The following is a 15,348-nucleotide window of genomic DNA, read 5'->3' as shown; positions in this document are numbered from 1 at the left end:
CAGCAGGACTGGGCTCAGGCCGTCGTGTCCACAGACACAGTTCCCCTGTGCCTCCTTGGCTCTGGGATGCCACGGCCTCTGGTCCCCTCAAAGAAACAGGCCAGAGGAGCCAGGCAGCGCCAGCAGCCGTCCCCAGACCTGCGGTCCTGCGCGCGCTGGTGGGGGCGGGGGGGGGGGACTTGGCGAGGGAGATGTGGCTAAAAAGCAAACTTTAGGATTTCGCAGAAACAATAGTTGGGGAAGAAGGTGTGGGCTGTTGTGTGCGTGTTCTTTATTTTCTGAGCCGCACAGGGCGAGCGAGGCAAACGTCTTACTGGGTTCCGTCCCCCCCCCCCCCCGCGCAACCCCCCTCCAGTTGGAGACCGATGCTAGGAACCCCACCCGGGCCCGGGCTTCCTCTCTGTATTTGTTTCATTTTTGTCCCTGCCCGTTGGAGCCCCCAGCTCTCGCCAGGCATTCGAGACTCAGCACCCTAACCGGGGCAAGCGTGTGCTGCGTCTCCAGCACCATCAGAATAATAGCTGTGGGAAGGAAGACCGGCCGAGGGGGAGAAAGACGCACACAGAAGAGAAAAAACGAGATGTGTAATCTGTCAGAACAAGTAGGAGATCAATGAGTGAGAGACCTGATTGCGACGTGTCAGATCTTGCAAGACCCCCCCAACACACACACACACACACACAGTCCTCAAAACACAAAAACACCTTCCCCAAATACACCCGGGCCTTTAGGGTTAAAGTAACCGAGTATCGCCAGCGCAATTGTGGGGACAGGGTAAGACCAAAACAAGGATTTCTGTCGGGAGGTCTGTGGTGTGATCTTTTCTTTCTCTTGTCGCCTCTTTGCTCCGAGTGCCTGCCTGGCTTGCCAGAGGCACATCGCAGTCAGGCTGTGTAGCCGAGTCGCTGAGCGATTATTCACCCGGGTGTGTGTAGGGGGGGGTGCATTCGTCTGGAGAATAGTTTCTGAAAAGCCCAGGCTAGTAGGGAGCTGGGTGAAGAGGTGGTTTTGTTTGGTGTGTTTGCTTTTGTTGCAGGGGGAGGGGCGCGATTTCTTTAGTCGTCCCCCTCCCGGATCCCCTGTCTCTGGAGTCTGTCCCGTGGCGCCGACTCCGACGGGGGGGGGGGGTGCACCCAAAGAGGGCACCTTGGAAATGTTCAGCGGACCTCATCCCCCAACCCCCCGCAACGAGGAATATTAAGGAGGTAGCCAGAGATTCCCCAGCCTCTCGTGTTCCACCCCCCCCCCCCATACACACACTTCATACCCGCAGACAATCGGAGACCTACCCACCCCACCCCCCCGCGCCCTGGCCGCCTCCACCTCCTTGTTTACCCCGTGTCGGGGCTCCGGCGTGGCCACTAGTCACGTAAGCAGAGAGCCGGGCGCGCCCGGCTGGGCTGCCCCGCGCGGGGCGGGCCCGTGGTGGCCGAGCCAAGGCTCCAGAGGCCGGTGCAGTTAAGGGGCTTCCTCTGAGACCCTCTCCTCGGGTGTCCGCTCTGCAAGCCGGCGGGCCACGGAGAGGGGCTCGAGAGCCTCTGCACCCCAGTCAAAGTCAACTTCATGTGCGTAATCAGCCCCTTGGCCCGCAGCCCCCCTCCTCCGACCGGCTCCCCGCGGGAGTATTTTTAGCACTCTCGCGTCTTTTCGCCGCTGCTGTTTGGCTCGAAATGACGTGATGCCAACAGCCCCCAGATTTCCCCGAGAGCGTGGGGCGCTGCGCCGTGCCTGGCTCGCTGCAGCGACTCGGCTCCAGGCCCTCGCTCCCTCCGCGACAGCTCACGCAGGCGAGGGTGACCCTCCCGCAAACTCGAGGAGACCACCCGTCGGACCCCCAGATTAGCCACTCTTGCTAAGCGAAGCGGCTCGCTCTGGGCACTTTATTCGCCCCACGCTCCTCCTCCCCCGCGCGGACTGGGTCCCCCCCCCCCAGTACGGCAAACGCCGGGCCCTACATCTGTCTCGCTTTATTGGGGGCGCTTCTCCGCGCAGCCGGCGCTCGCCGTTGTTTTCTGCTCGCTGCACACAATGCCCGCGCGTCACGGCGGTCCGCGTGTGCACAGCAATAACGCGAGTCGGGGGGCGGGTCGTGCGTGCGCCGGGCTCGGGCACTGCGGGTCGCTCCGCGCGCGCGGGGCTTGTTTTGCTCCAGAGCTCTGCTTTCCGAAACGCTTACATCATTCAGTTGTTGGATGGGGGTGGGGGGTAGACTGGGCGTTCCGATAGGATTCCAGCATTTCCCTGCCCCAGGCTTTTTGGAGGAAGTAAAAACCCTCCCCACCTATGCTTTGTAGTTTTTATGATGGGGGTGGGTGTCCAGGGTTTTGTTGTTGCTGTTGTTGTTGTTGTTGTTGTTGTTGTTGTTGTCGTGCGAGTCTTTTTTATTTTTATTTTCTTTTTAGGTCACTACTGCAAAGGGTATGGCTGGCTGATTCAGGTGCACAACCTCCCCGCCTTCATTTCAGCGAGTTCCCCTGTAATCACTTGATCTCAGTTTCTCCGCCTCCTCCTCCTCCCCCTCCCAGCGCTAGACACATGGTTTCCACATGGAGACAAACTTCTTTCCTCCGACTGGACTTGACCTAGCTGCATCGTCCAGCCAATCGGCAGCTTCCGCCTCTCTAACGTCACGCGTTGCTGAGGCTGGTGGCTGGGGGGCGGAGCCAGGACGTGAGCCAGGAAATCACTAGGCGCTGTAGTGCAGCCAGCTGGTCCAGTCTTTTCTTAAAGGGGCTCTCTTCTCTCAGACAAGTGCCTGCCCTTTCGACTCCATTTCGGGTTCGCTGAGCTCTTGTTGAGATGCGCCGGTAGCGTCTGATCACGCGCTCACACGTTTGGTTTTCAGTGTTTGCAAAATACTCAACTTGGCCGGAGCTTGGCTTATTTTCCACTGTAGCCAGAACTACTTTTTATTGCCTCTTTGAGGTTTCCGTACTGGGAGTGTTCACCAAGTTTTGGCCGCAGTGATGAATTATTTCCATTAGATGGGGTGATTTTTCTTGAGGGAGGAGTTCAAATCGTTACTCAGTGTTGACCCTGTACTACATGCAAGGGAAGGAATTCCCTAGGTAATACAGGTACAGTCTCCTGAAATGTCAGTATGAATCTATGAATCTCAAAAGTTTCCAGAAATATTTACAATATTTACTGTAGGCAGTGTGGCCCTGTTACCACGGACTCGTAAACAGCCTGTGACATCATCACCTATATGCATGCCTCCGCAGTTAAGAGTGCACACTGCTCTTGCTGAAGACCTGAGTCGCGATCTCAAAACCCATGTTGGGCGTCTCACAGCCACCTGTAACTCAAGCTCCCAGGAGGCCCCAAACCTCCGGCCTCCATGGGCCTTTCCACAGACGTACACAGGACATGCACATATAAATCCTAAAAGCAAGTAAGCCCCCCGGAAGTGGAAAAAGTTAAGGTGGTAGCCCAGGCCTGGAGGGAAAGACGACTCCCAGCGTTTGGGGCAGGTCTTTGGAGGCGGCATCAGACAGGGAGAGTGAAGAGGTGGGAATAGAAACCACAGTTTACTTTCTGGAGTAGACTGCCTGGATTTGAGGTAGGGTGTGTTCCTAGGGGAATGGGTAGGCCAGAAGCAGCTTCTTCCTGTTGGTGGAGGAAGCCAGAGATGGAAGATGCAGCTGTGTGCTGTCATCTGGCCCCACCCTGCCTTCTGACTTCATCTCCTCTGCCTGGCCATGAAACCTCAACTCCAGTCCAGCAGGTCCACCAGCTCTCAGGCTTCACAGTCATGCCCCTGTGCTTGACTCAGTGGAGGCTGCCCTCGGCTCCTACTCCGCAGTGTCTCTGCGTCTAACCTGTCCTTCGTGCAACAGGCTGGTCCCCGCCTCCTCCTTGAAGCCTGTGGGCTGGGCCAGCTCACTGAGTGTCAGGTCAGTTGAGAGAGGGAGATGCTGGGCAGTCAGAGGATCAGAGGTCCAAGTGCCTACTGCTGTTTGCCCACAAGTTACTCAGCCTCTCTGAGGCTGCATTGTGTGAACATAATGAGACCACCTCCCTTATGTCATCACAGAGCGACGGAATCACCGGCATGCTCACTAAATGGTACTCATGGGTCTGCAGAGATGGCTCAGCAGTCAAGGAGCGTGCTACTCTTGCAGAGGAGCTGAGTCCTGCCTCTGGACCTGGGGATACAATACCTCTTTTGACCTCGTTGGGCACCTATATGCATTTGATACAAGCACACACTTATACACACACAGACATTCACACACACAGATACTCTCACACACATAGACACACACACAGGCACACACTTATACACTCACAGACATATATACACAGACACTCTCATACTCACAGACACATACACAGACACTCACACAGACACCATACACAGATACACACATAGACACACACTCACACACAGACACGCACAGACTCACACACAGACACTCACATGTATACATAATTGTTTTAAAAAAAATTCTCCAGAGCGCTCACAAGCTTCCACTTGTTTCCCATGTGTTAGCTTTGTCTTTGCAGGGAGAATAACATCTTGCGTGTGTAAGAGTGTGGTAGATACAGACGTTCAGTTGTGTGTTGGGTGTGTGTGCGAGCTTCTCTCGTGTGTGCCCTGTAGAGGACAGAGGTATTTTTTGGGACAGTCTCTTAATGAATTTGGGCTCAGTCACTGGCTACAATGGCTGGCCAGTGGACTCCTGGGATTTGCCTGTCTCAGCCCTGTCACTGGCACTGGACTCACTGATGGCCCCCACACCTGGCTTGTACAGGGGTGCTGGAGACCCAAATCGAGGACTTCCTGTTTGAGTGGCAGAAGTTTTCCTAGCTGAGCCTTCATCCCAGCCCAGTTATTAGGGCCTTACAGGGCCAGATCACCTACTGTGTTTTCGTGGTTATTCACTGGGCAGCAGGACTTGCTATAGATTTCTTAGTGGGCTGCCTTTGCCATTTCCTGGGTATGGCACATGATCGGGTTTGGGGATCATAGACATGCCCGAAGCTGGAAGTACTGGGTTCTGAGTGTTTGGGGTCAGCAAGTCCAGGACCTGCAAAGTAGATAATGGGTCAGGCTGCCTGGCCAGCTGAACCTCCTCACCGTCGCCAACCGCTGTGATCTGAAGAATGAGTAAGTCCTTGCTTAGAAAGAAGGCACTAGAGTGACTTGTGTGCTGAAATGGGGGCATTAATGTTCAGACAGGTAACAGCTCTACACAGGAGGCATCTTTGGATGAACCCATCGATTCATAATAAGCCCTGGGAGTGTCTATGATCGCCTCTTTTCCCTGCATGCTCTGTGGGGTGAGTCACAGTGGGATGGGGAGGTAGGGGGGTCATTTTTAGAAAAGATTGTCAAGATCACTGCTAAATCATGCCCCCCATTTTATGCACAGTTTTAAGCTGTGTTTTTGGATTTGGTGCAGTTTTAAAATGTGGTAGATGCCAGAAGTAGATGAGAATATATCATTTTGGGTTTCAGAAAGCCAGAGCTTCCGGTACCGGGTACTGGGACCCTGTGAAGGACACCCAGGGCTGAAGGCGAGACTTTAGGAAGTTAAGGAAGTTGAATTGAGCTGTTGTGACGAAGGAGGTTCAGGGAAGGAGGCTCCATCAACTACAAGGCAGCAGGTGCTCACACGTGACCTGACTCCAGCACCCTCCCAAGGCTCACCTAACAAGCGTTAGCGTGAGGACCAGGCAGGAGTGATTTTTTTTTTTCCAGTCCACAACCACCCTATAGCACATGTGATTTTATTACCTCTACTTTGCAGTAGGGTTGGGGAATTGAGGCGCAGGAATGCTGGGTAGCATCCTCAAAGATCACGTGGCTAGTGGGTGGTAGAGCTGTTTGCCCCTGGGCCCCCAGCTCCAGAGCCCGGATACATTCACCGTATACACGTGTACTCATTTTACAGCTAAGGAATGAAGTCCAGGCAGGTTTGAAATGACTTGCTTAAGGTCACCTGGCAACATGAAACAGGGCTGGTATTTGGAACACCCTGTTGATTTTTTAAAGTCTTCCTGTACACACCTTGTGTTGAAAAGTGGGACTTAAGTCAGAGTTGCCAACCAGAGAGGGTTGGTTCTCCCACCCCACCCCCATCCCGTTCTTAGTTATTCAACTATCCTGGCCTTAACTCAAGTTCAGGGCTCCTAGGAAACACTGAGGACCCCCTCCTGTTGCCTTATCCCAAGTCTGTCCTATGAGCATATTAGAGGACTTGGGACTGTCGCTATGGTACTGAGGTCAGCAGCAGGTTCATCAAATGCTTAGTCTTTTGCCAAAAAAAAAAAAAAAAAAAAAAAAAAGGCCAGGTCCTGAAGAAGGGAATTGGCCACAAGATTACGATTTGCATCCGTCCTTGTGGCTTGTACAGTTTTAGATCCCCCTGTCTCCCCGCCCCACCCCCTACTCCTACCTCCACTTTCTATAAATACAGTTGGATAAATATTGATTTAAACTGGGTTTCTGGAGGAGACACACATGCTTGCCCTGGTCTTCACTTAGATACCACCAGCATGTCAGGCCTGGCACACCTAGCCCCACACGGCCCTGGCTTTCAAGTGACCCGTTTTGGGGAGGTGAGTTGTGGTTTTGTGGCTTTTCAGTTTCTTTTTCTTCAAGGAAGAGAAGAGGGGGAAAAAGAAGCAAAACGAGACAACTGGGTAAGAAACGAGACTTTCTGCAGAACGAGGCAAGCGGTTTTCAGCGCGCTCAGGAACCCTGTTCTTTTTTGCCCTCCGTTTTCAGTTTGGAGTTTACAGGAGATGGTAAAGCAGTGCCTTGGCCACAGGGCACGCCAGAAGCCACAGAGCATCCTTACCTCAGAGCAGTGAGGCAGAGGCCCAGAGAGGGACAGTGGCTTGCCCACCGTGACACAGCAGAGGAAGAACAAGGCCTTTCTGTGCCTCATTCTCATCTATGTGATAGAAGACTGGGTCACAGATAGCGCCCCACACTGCCTTTGTTTTACAGGTCAGGTGCTCATAAACTCAGCAGTTCTCAAGCCTGGTTTACTGAGCCCAGGGTGTGTCTGCTTATTGCAAAGGTCATTGCAACATTCTCTGTAGTCTTTCAAAATGAAGCTAATTTGACTTTGCTGTACTAAGAAAAATATTTTCTCAAACAGATGAGGGGTGGCGGGGAAGGAGACAGGAGCCAGTGACACTGGTAGCCATTGTAAGCCTAAACAAGGACACGGGGTGGGGTTCTAGACTCACTGGGTGGGGTTCTAGACTCAGAGTTTGGAGAAGGGAGAGAAGAGAGGAGAGGGAGAGAGACAGAGAGGGGAAGGGAGAGCCCAGATGGGGGTAGAGGAGGACCTACTCTCTGGGTCTTTTCTAAACTGGCAGCAACTGTCTCAGACCCCATTGTCTCTCCGAGCAGCCTGGCCAGAGGTCTTAAAGCCTTCAGTGTCTGCTTTCATGTCTCTTGTTGAGACCAATGGGCACCTGCCACTGGGGTCCTGGGCTGTAGACTCTGTCTGCTTCCTCATCTGGGCAGGATGCTGGGCTGGGCCCCTCACTTGTGAAACATTTTGAAAGTTCAGGTGACTCTTGCTTTAAGCAACAAGTCTCCAGGAAACACATAAACAGGATCCCTTTCAAAATATTTTAGACCAAAGAAAAATTCCTCTCCAGGGCTTCTGCGGCAACTACTTTAATAAGACAGAGTTACATTGTGGACCAGGAATTTCTCCCTAAGTCAGTTCTGCGCACTAGCCCGTTTTATTTGTTAAGCTGTTATTCACGGAGTTTGTATTTGCCCTAAGGTTGGCACGGTGCTAGGTTCTAGCGGTTGTTGCCTTCACGGAATGTGTTCTCAATTTCAATGTCAGGATTAAAAAGTTTTAGTTACCCTTTAAAAAAAGGGGCTCATGTAGCCCAGGCTAGCCATAAAACTCACTCTGTGACTGAAGGTGATACTGGACTTCTGGTACACCTTGTACTGGGATTGTTGGCATGCACTTCATATCCAGTTATGGTCCTGGAGAGTCAAACTCATGGTAGGTAAGTGCTCACCAACTGAGCCTCTACTCAGGAAGTCAGTTGTCTCAAAGCGAATCCCAACCAATGGTGGGTGCAGGACCTGACTTGGGATTTGTGTCTTTGACTCTATTCCCCACTATGGACAGAATTAAAAACTTATCCTGAGGTTCCAAAAGGAGTTCCAGCCAAACACAGTGGTGTAGACCTTTAATTCCACCACTGGGGGGAGGGGGGCACAGAGGCAGACTGATCTCTGAATTCTAGGCTAGCCTGGTCTACAGAGTGAGTTCAGGACAGCCAATCCTACACAGAGAAACCCTTCTGTGTGTTATGTGTGTGTGTGTGGGGGGGGGAGTTCTTCTTATGTCCCCTCCCCTATCCCCCAACCAAACTTTTAAAATGCTTTGCGGTTTTTCTGTTTGCCCCTCTAACATCAACAAATCGGGTGGGCCTTCTGCACTGGATGGCCCTTTTACCAGGCACTGCCCTTCCACTGCCCGGACAGCATGCCCTTGGCCACCCAGCCCCAATGTCTCCTAAGGAACCGAAGCACAGAAAATTACAAAGATAACCACGCTGTCCCGAGGGAGGATGTGATTAGGAGAATTCAACCTTAAATCAAAACGGAGAGATTTGGCCTATCAAGTAGCTGAAATGTTTTACTTTGTATATTTATCGTTGCTACAAGGACACAAGAATGAAAGATGGTTTGCAGTTCTAATAGGCAATCCATTGTATTAAAGTAGAGGGCAGGCCCAGGCTATGTAACTTCTAGCCAAGGGTGGAACAGGGAGCTGGTGTCCTTCCTCCTTGTTTTTATCTCTGAGGGGCCAAGAGCTACAGAATACCCTCCCTCCCTTCCCCCACGCTCCCGCCCCGTCCCTGCCCAATTACCTCCTGCAGCCTGCCATGTCTCTTAGTGTCTTAAACTCTGAGTGCCTTGCACACTTTCCCTCATCATATATATAAAAAAAAATTTTACCAGCCTTGAAATTTCGCTTCATGCAACAAGAAATATCTAAAACGGCATGTCCCGACAGTGAAGCCCGTCTGCTCTTTAGTTCAGGTGCATGTTCTGATTCAAGTATTAGCCAAATAGAAACCAATGCAGAGTTCTCGGCTGTCTCCTGGGAGTCTGATACCCAGTTTCCCTCCCAAGAGACAAGTGCAGGCTCCCTCCTGTTCTCCAGAGGAATGATGCTAATGCCCCCCTTTTACTGAGCATTTACTATGTGCTGTGCAATGCTAAGTGCTGTGTATTAAGTCCTCACAAACGTCCCACAGGCAGGTGCTGTAATCACCTTCATTTTTATAGCTGCCCAGAACTTCAGCTTAGCAAGGCTGGCTCCCTTTCCCAAGGCCAAACGCTAGCAGCAGTGGGGCCTGGGAATTAACCCGTTGTTCTTCCTGGGCGGAGGTTGGGGGTGCGCGAGAAGCCTCGGGGAGCTCCAACTTACAAGAGGCAAGAAATGGAGTCTGGAGTGTTTGAGTTCCAGGCTGAGGCCTCCAGGAAGATATCTCCCTGGAGGGACTTCCTTTTCTCCCCGTGCATCCTAGGGCGGAGAGGAGCGGCCAGAAGCTTCCAGGGTTTTCCCAGCGCTGACACAAAAGCCATTCCCGGGAGGCTGATGGTCTGGGGTAGTTTTGCTTGCTTGCTTGAGCCACCTTGCCAAGCACCCTCTGAGAAACTCACCCGACCAGTAGGGCACCTGTGGCGCTACGGGCTTCGGGGCCGCGGATCCACACCCTGTTAGGCTCCGAGACTTTCTGGGACGCCCCAGCTTGTAGGGCAACTGGGCTGGCCGGTGCTTGGCGCCAAGGGCTTCCGCTGAGAAGGCAGAGGACAAAGGCAGAGTGGATTTCTGAGATGGGCTTGGGGTCCCTCCCAGTTGTTGCAGCGTGGCCCAGATGGTTCCAGTCGGGCGGCACAGGGCTAACCTCCTCCTGTCCTGAGTAGAGCTCTAGAAACAGGAGTGGTGTGAAATGTAACTGGGTTCACGCCACTCGCTTGTTTAAAGTCTTGTTTCCTGCCTCGTTTAGGACAAAACCCAAACTCCCCGCCATTCCTTCCATCAGTGGTTTTCAGAGTATAATGGTGCTCTGGGACGGGTACCTTTGCCTCCCCCCCCCCCCCCTGCTCCCGCCCTGTGCCTTAGCTGCGCGCTCTCCACTCCACATCCGCTAAATCAGAATCTGCATTTTCCGTGCCTCTTTATCACTTAAGCATTAGTACGCTCACCATGATTTGCAGCTGTTTTCTTGTTTGTCGTCAGTCTGTGTGTCAGAGGGTGAGCGCCCTGGGGACGGGGAGCAAGCCTTTCTCGTCAGCACATAGCATAGCGCTTGGCGAGAGGTCTAGGACCTAGTTCCTGAACGATGAATTTTCTGAGCTAGCTTTTAACAGGAACACTGTTGTACTCTTTGTTGGGCTGGTTCGCAGCTAGAATCCCAGCCCTAGGAAGGCTGAGGCAGGAGGATTTTGGATTTAAGGATAGGGTGGGATACATAGCAACTTTTAGGATATAGCCTTGACTGCATAATGAGACCTTGGCTTGAGGGGGGGAAAGCCCCTAAATAAAACAAACCAAAAGCTTAGAGCTGTTGGTTAGATGGTGGGGGAAAATAGTCTAGAATATGGAAGGATTTAGAGCGTCCTCGGTTCCTGCTCGCTAAAGCCTACGGGAATCCCATTCTAACACATCCCAAAGCCGCCTAGAGGAATAGGTGAGACTTTTGACCTAACGATTTTTTCCTGGCCAAATATGCTGGGTGGGTGGGGTGGAAGTGGGATGGAGTGGTGTCCAAAGATCTGACTTTGAATCTAGTTGCTGCTCCTGTGACCTCGAGCAATTTTTTTTTTTTTTTTACTCTTTCTGGGCCTCATCTGTCAAACAAAAATCTGAGACTGGGGGTTAAATAGCTGACTGTGGAAGCAGTATGGTGCATGCATCTGAATGAAAACGGCCCACTAGGCTCCTTGGGAGTGGCACAACTTCAAAGGATTAGGAGGCGTGACCTTGTTGGAGCAGGTGTGGTCTTATTGGAGGAAGTGTGCCACTGGGGCGTGGCTTCTGAGGCTTCACAGTCCAAGCCAGCCCCTGGTGTCACTCTCTCTTCATGCTGCCTACAGATTCAGATGTAGGACTCAAGGCTGTCCCTCCAGCACCACATCGGCCTGTATGCTTCTTGCTACGATGATAGGGGGGTGATAAGGGCCAAATCTTTGAACTGTAAGCCAGCCCCAATCTTACGGTAAAGTGTTTCCCTTTACCTTAAGAGTTGCCACAATCACGTGTCTCTTTCCAGCAATAGAACACTGACTGACACACAGTTACATGGTGGCAAGGTGGTAGGTAGCCTCTGGAGACTCCTAACACTTTAGAATCAAGGTTGGAACTGCAAGCGAGGATGTGGTGACATCACTCACATCTGCCAAGATAAGAGCCTGTAGTTTTATTGTAACTGCTGCTCCTGAAGCAGAAGGGGGGCTAGACATGTGACTTAGTGCCCAGGGCGGCTGGGGCCTGCTTTGAGCCTTCCTCAGTCTGTGCCACCAGGAAAGGGCTGTGATATTAACAGAGAGCAGGGTGCAGGGCCACTCCAGGCCAGTTCCTCTAAGGGGCTAGGAGTGTGATGGGACCTGGGGCCATGGCCGACTGTAAGGCCCAGCCTTTGTCTTTGCAGTGGGGTGGGCCTCTGGCAGGTTTTTTTTGTTGTTGTTGTTGTTGTTGTTTTGTTTTTGTTTTTGTTTTTGTTTTTGTTTTAGTTTAGTTTGTTTTTGTTTAGGACGGAGCCTTACAACATAGCCCTTCTGGCCTGGAACTGCTATGTAGACCAGTCTGACTTCAAATTCACAGAGCTCTGCCTGCCTCTGCCTTCTGGAATTAAAGGTGTGACCCAAGACACTCAGCTCCTTCTCTTTTTAAAAATATTTTATATATTATTTTTAGTGGCTTTAAAGTCAAGTTGCTTCTAACTGGGGTGGGGTTTAGTCAGTAGGTAACTGCCTGCTGTCACCAGCACTCGCACCAACGTCTGTGGCTGTAACTATGGTACTGAGTGAGTGGCTGCAGGTAGAGACAGGAGGATTACTGTCTTTGTCGGCCACTCAGCTTGGCTGAAACCAGCAAGCTCCAACTTCAGTGGGAGACCTTGTCTCAGGAAGATGTGGCAGAAAATGACAGGGCAGAATACCCAAGGTCCTCCTCTAACCTCTGAATGGGGGTGCATTCAGACGCCTGTGTACAGCATGCACACACACACACACACACACACACACAAATAATTTTTTTTAAAAAAGGTTCTTGGGCTGGAGTCAGGCAGTTAAGAGCGCTGACTGCTCTTTCAGAGGTCCTAAGTTCAAATCCCAGCAGCCACATGGTGGCTCACAACCATCTGTAATGAGATCTGATGCCCTCTTCTGGAGTGTCTGAAGACAGCTACAGTGTACTTACATATAACAATCAATAAATCTTGGGGCCAGAGCAAGTGGGGCCGGAGCGAGCAGAGGTCCTGAGTTCAAATCCCTGCAACCACTTGATGGTTCACAATCATCTGTACAGCTACAGTGTACTCATATGCATAAAATAAATAAATCTTTAAAAGAAACCAAAGGTTCTTTGCACTAGCAAACCCTGATAAATGCGACAGCCAAATAGCTAAAAAAAAAAGCAAGAAGAAAGAAAATTAGCTGGGAGGGTGGCTGCTGTCCCAGAACTTCTGGAGGTAGAGGCCAGAGGAACAGGGTGTTCAAGGTCATCCTTGGTTGCATAGTGAGTTTGAGGCCAGCCTGGGCTACATTAGACTCTGCCTTAAAAATAAACAAAAATGACAGTTTATTTTTGTGGTGTTGGGGATTGAACCCGGGATCTTGGGGGACAGCGAAGCAGGCTTTTTATCCCCAAGCTGAGCCAACCCCAGCCTTTCCTAGTTAATTCCTGATCTTGAATATAGGTGAAAAATCCTAAACAAAATATAAATGTGTAGGTTTGGGCAAGGCTTTGGAAAAATAACAGCTCCCGGCTGACCAGCTCCTGTGCACAGGCGTGGCTGACATCATGAGATCTTCCAGTATAAGTGACTATGAAAACAAGCTACAGGGAGGATTCTGTGACACCAGCGTCAAAGGCCTCAGGAGGCATTCCAAAGGAGCAGCTGTGTTGTGCAGCAGCCGAGACCTGGGGGTTGGAGCTGCTCCCTTAGAGGGACCCCGAGGATGGGTCTGAGGCTCGTGGTCCCCGCCGCCTGAGAAAACCTGGCAGACTCACCTTTCTTTAGGGGAAAAATGAACCTTGAACAGAAAAGGCAGATTTGGGATGCCTTGGGACCCTTTAAGAATGTAACTTAATCAGGACATTTAAAGCATTGAGGTTGGGGCCCCATGGGTCCATAGCTACACTTTGGTGTGTGTGTGTGTGTGTGTGTGTATGTGTGTGTGTGTGTCTGTCTGTCTGTCTATCATCCATTTTTCCTTTCTTTTAAATGAGTCATTCAGAAGAGAAAATTCTAGAGATGAGAAGATAGCGTACATGCAGCTTTAGGCCTAGGTGCCAATCCTTTGCCCAGTTGTGTGCCAACTGTGGCTTTGGTATGTGGGCATACTTCTCTGAACCGAGAAAGATGGGCACTTGCACTGAGAAGTCAGCTTAAGGATAGAAACGCCCACAACACAAACTATGAAACATTTTGGGGCAACATTCACTGGGCACCACTCTAGCAGAACCCCTTTGAGTTCCTCACCACCTCACGGACCCCTTGGGGTCCCCCACCAGGTCTGGGGTTCAGGTGTTCTCCGGGGTGAGACGGAGAACCACTTAGCAGCGCACATTAACTGAATCCTGCAATGCAGACTTCTTAGATCCACGTATATGCAAAACAAACAAACACAAAACACACAAAACCCCACAAAACAAAACCAACCAAACAAAAACCCAGGAGGAAGGGGGCATTTCAGAGTTTAGTTCACCATTATAATCACGGCAATAGCTGTAATAAGGGCCATTTAATAAAATGTAAAAAGCTCGCAGAGGCAAGGGAGAGGAGGAATAGGAGGAGGGGCAGCGACCGAAATGTAAATTAATATATATTATTATAATTAATATATATATTAAAGCCCCTTTCTAAGGCAAGAGATGGGTCGGCATTGAAGTCAAGTGTAGCCGGTTGAGCCTTTGCCAGTGGTCTGAGCTCACTAGAAAAACTGGAGTTAAAAACAACAAACTTCCAGATTCAGCGATCTGGGATTACCCACCGCCTCCTCTGCCGCTCTCCCCTCCCTGCCCTCTCCCTGTCTCCCCAGCCTGGGCACCTGGGTCGCTTGGTGCGTTTCCATGTGGTTGGGAAGTCGGCCGGCAGCCCTGGCGACTGGAGCCCTGGGAGACGGCCGCCACCTCTCGGGTTTAGCATTACGTCATCCCTTTAGACCCAAATTTATCTCAGCTGCACACAGCCCCGCAGCTCCCGCTCCCGCTGCCGCTGACTTGAGAGCTTACGCACAAAGTTAGACAAGGCTGACTCACCAGGCAGAGCCAAGGTTTTCCGTGGCTCTTCACGTTTCTGGGCCCTGGAGGAAGAGGAGGGGAAGGGAGGCTGCTGTCTTCATGTGGGAGCGGGGTGAGGGTGGAAAAATGGATAACTGTTAATACAGTTGATTTCTAGGACCTCGGAACTCATGCTCCCTTGTCCAAACCTTGGTTGTCTGAAAGCCTTAAGATATTATTGCTGAAGGCTGTGCCTACGCGGTAAGCACTTTGGAAATTCGGAACCCGAACCACCCTGGTGTCCCTAACAATGACGCCGGGCTTATGACTGAACTCGACTTTGCCTCCTTTCTCCGGATCACCTGTCTGCATGCAGAACGATATGCTAATCAGCCTCCATGTGTGCATTTGCAGTACATCGCTTGGAAATTTCCATCGGCTAAAGTGAACTAGCGATTGAAGGGACAGAAAGGACCCTAGGAGTTCCGTGGCCTGCTACTTCAGAGACAGATGGGGGGGGGGGGGGGTAGAGGGGAGAGAAAGAGAGAGACAATGAGACAGAGAGAGACAGAGACAGAGAGACTGACTTTCTTTACTGAGAGGGTGGAACCAGACACTAGGAACGTCCGAGGTCTTGAATCTATAGACATGAAACTCTTGGCTTTCCTGTTTTCCCAACCATCTTTGTAGTGCAAATTGGCTTCATCTGAAGAAAAGCCATGGCTGCCCCTTGGCTAAGGCAGAGCTTGGTGTGTGTGTGTGTGTGTGTGTGTACATGTATCAGCTCACTATCACCAGGCCAGTGCCTTTCCTCATGGGCAGGTGGCCTCTTGGTGACTTGTGGGGTCAGCTGTGACACCTCACCCGCCTTTTATTTGCTGACCTTCCATTTGGC

General features: G+C 51.4%; 1 protein-coding gene across 1 annotated transcript in view; it reads left to right on the top strand.

Moving 5' to 3' along the window:
* Nucleotides 1-15,348, top strand: part of Mxi1 (MAX interactor 1, dimerization protein) — a 61,156-nt gene that overhangs the window by 1,174 nt on the left and 44,634 nt on the right. The gene's annotated exons all lie outside the window — the stretch shown is intronic.

Source organism: Apodemus sylvaticus, chromosome 1 (genome assembly GCF_947179515.1).
Source record: "Apodemus sylvaticus chromosome 1, mApoSyl1.1, whole genome shotgun sequence".
Taxonomy (NCBI): Eukaryota; Metazoa; Chordata; class Mammalia; order Rodentia; family Muridae; genus Apodemus; species Apodemus sylvaticus.
The sequence above is the reverse complement of the archived record's forward strand: the minus strand, read 5'-3'. Positions and strand labels throughout refer to the sequence as shown.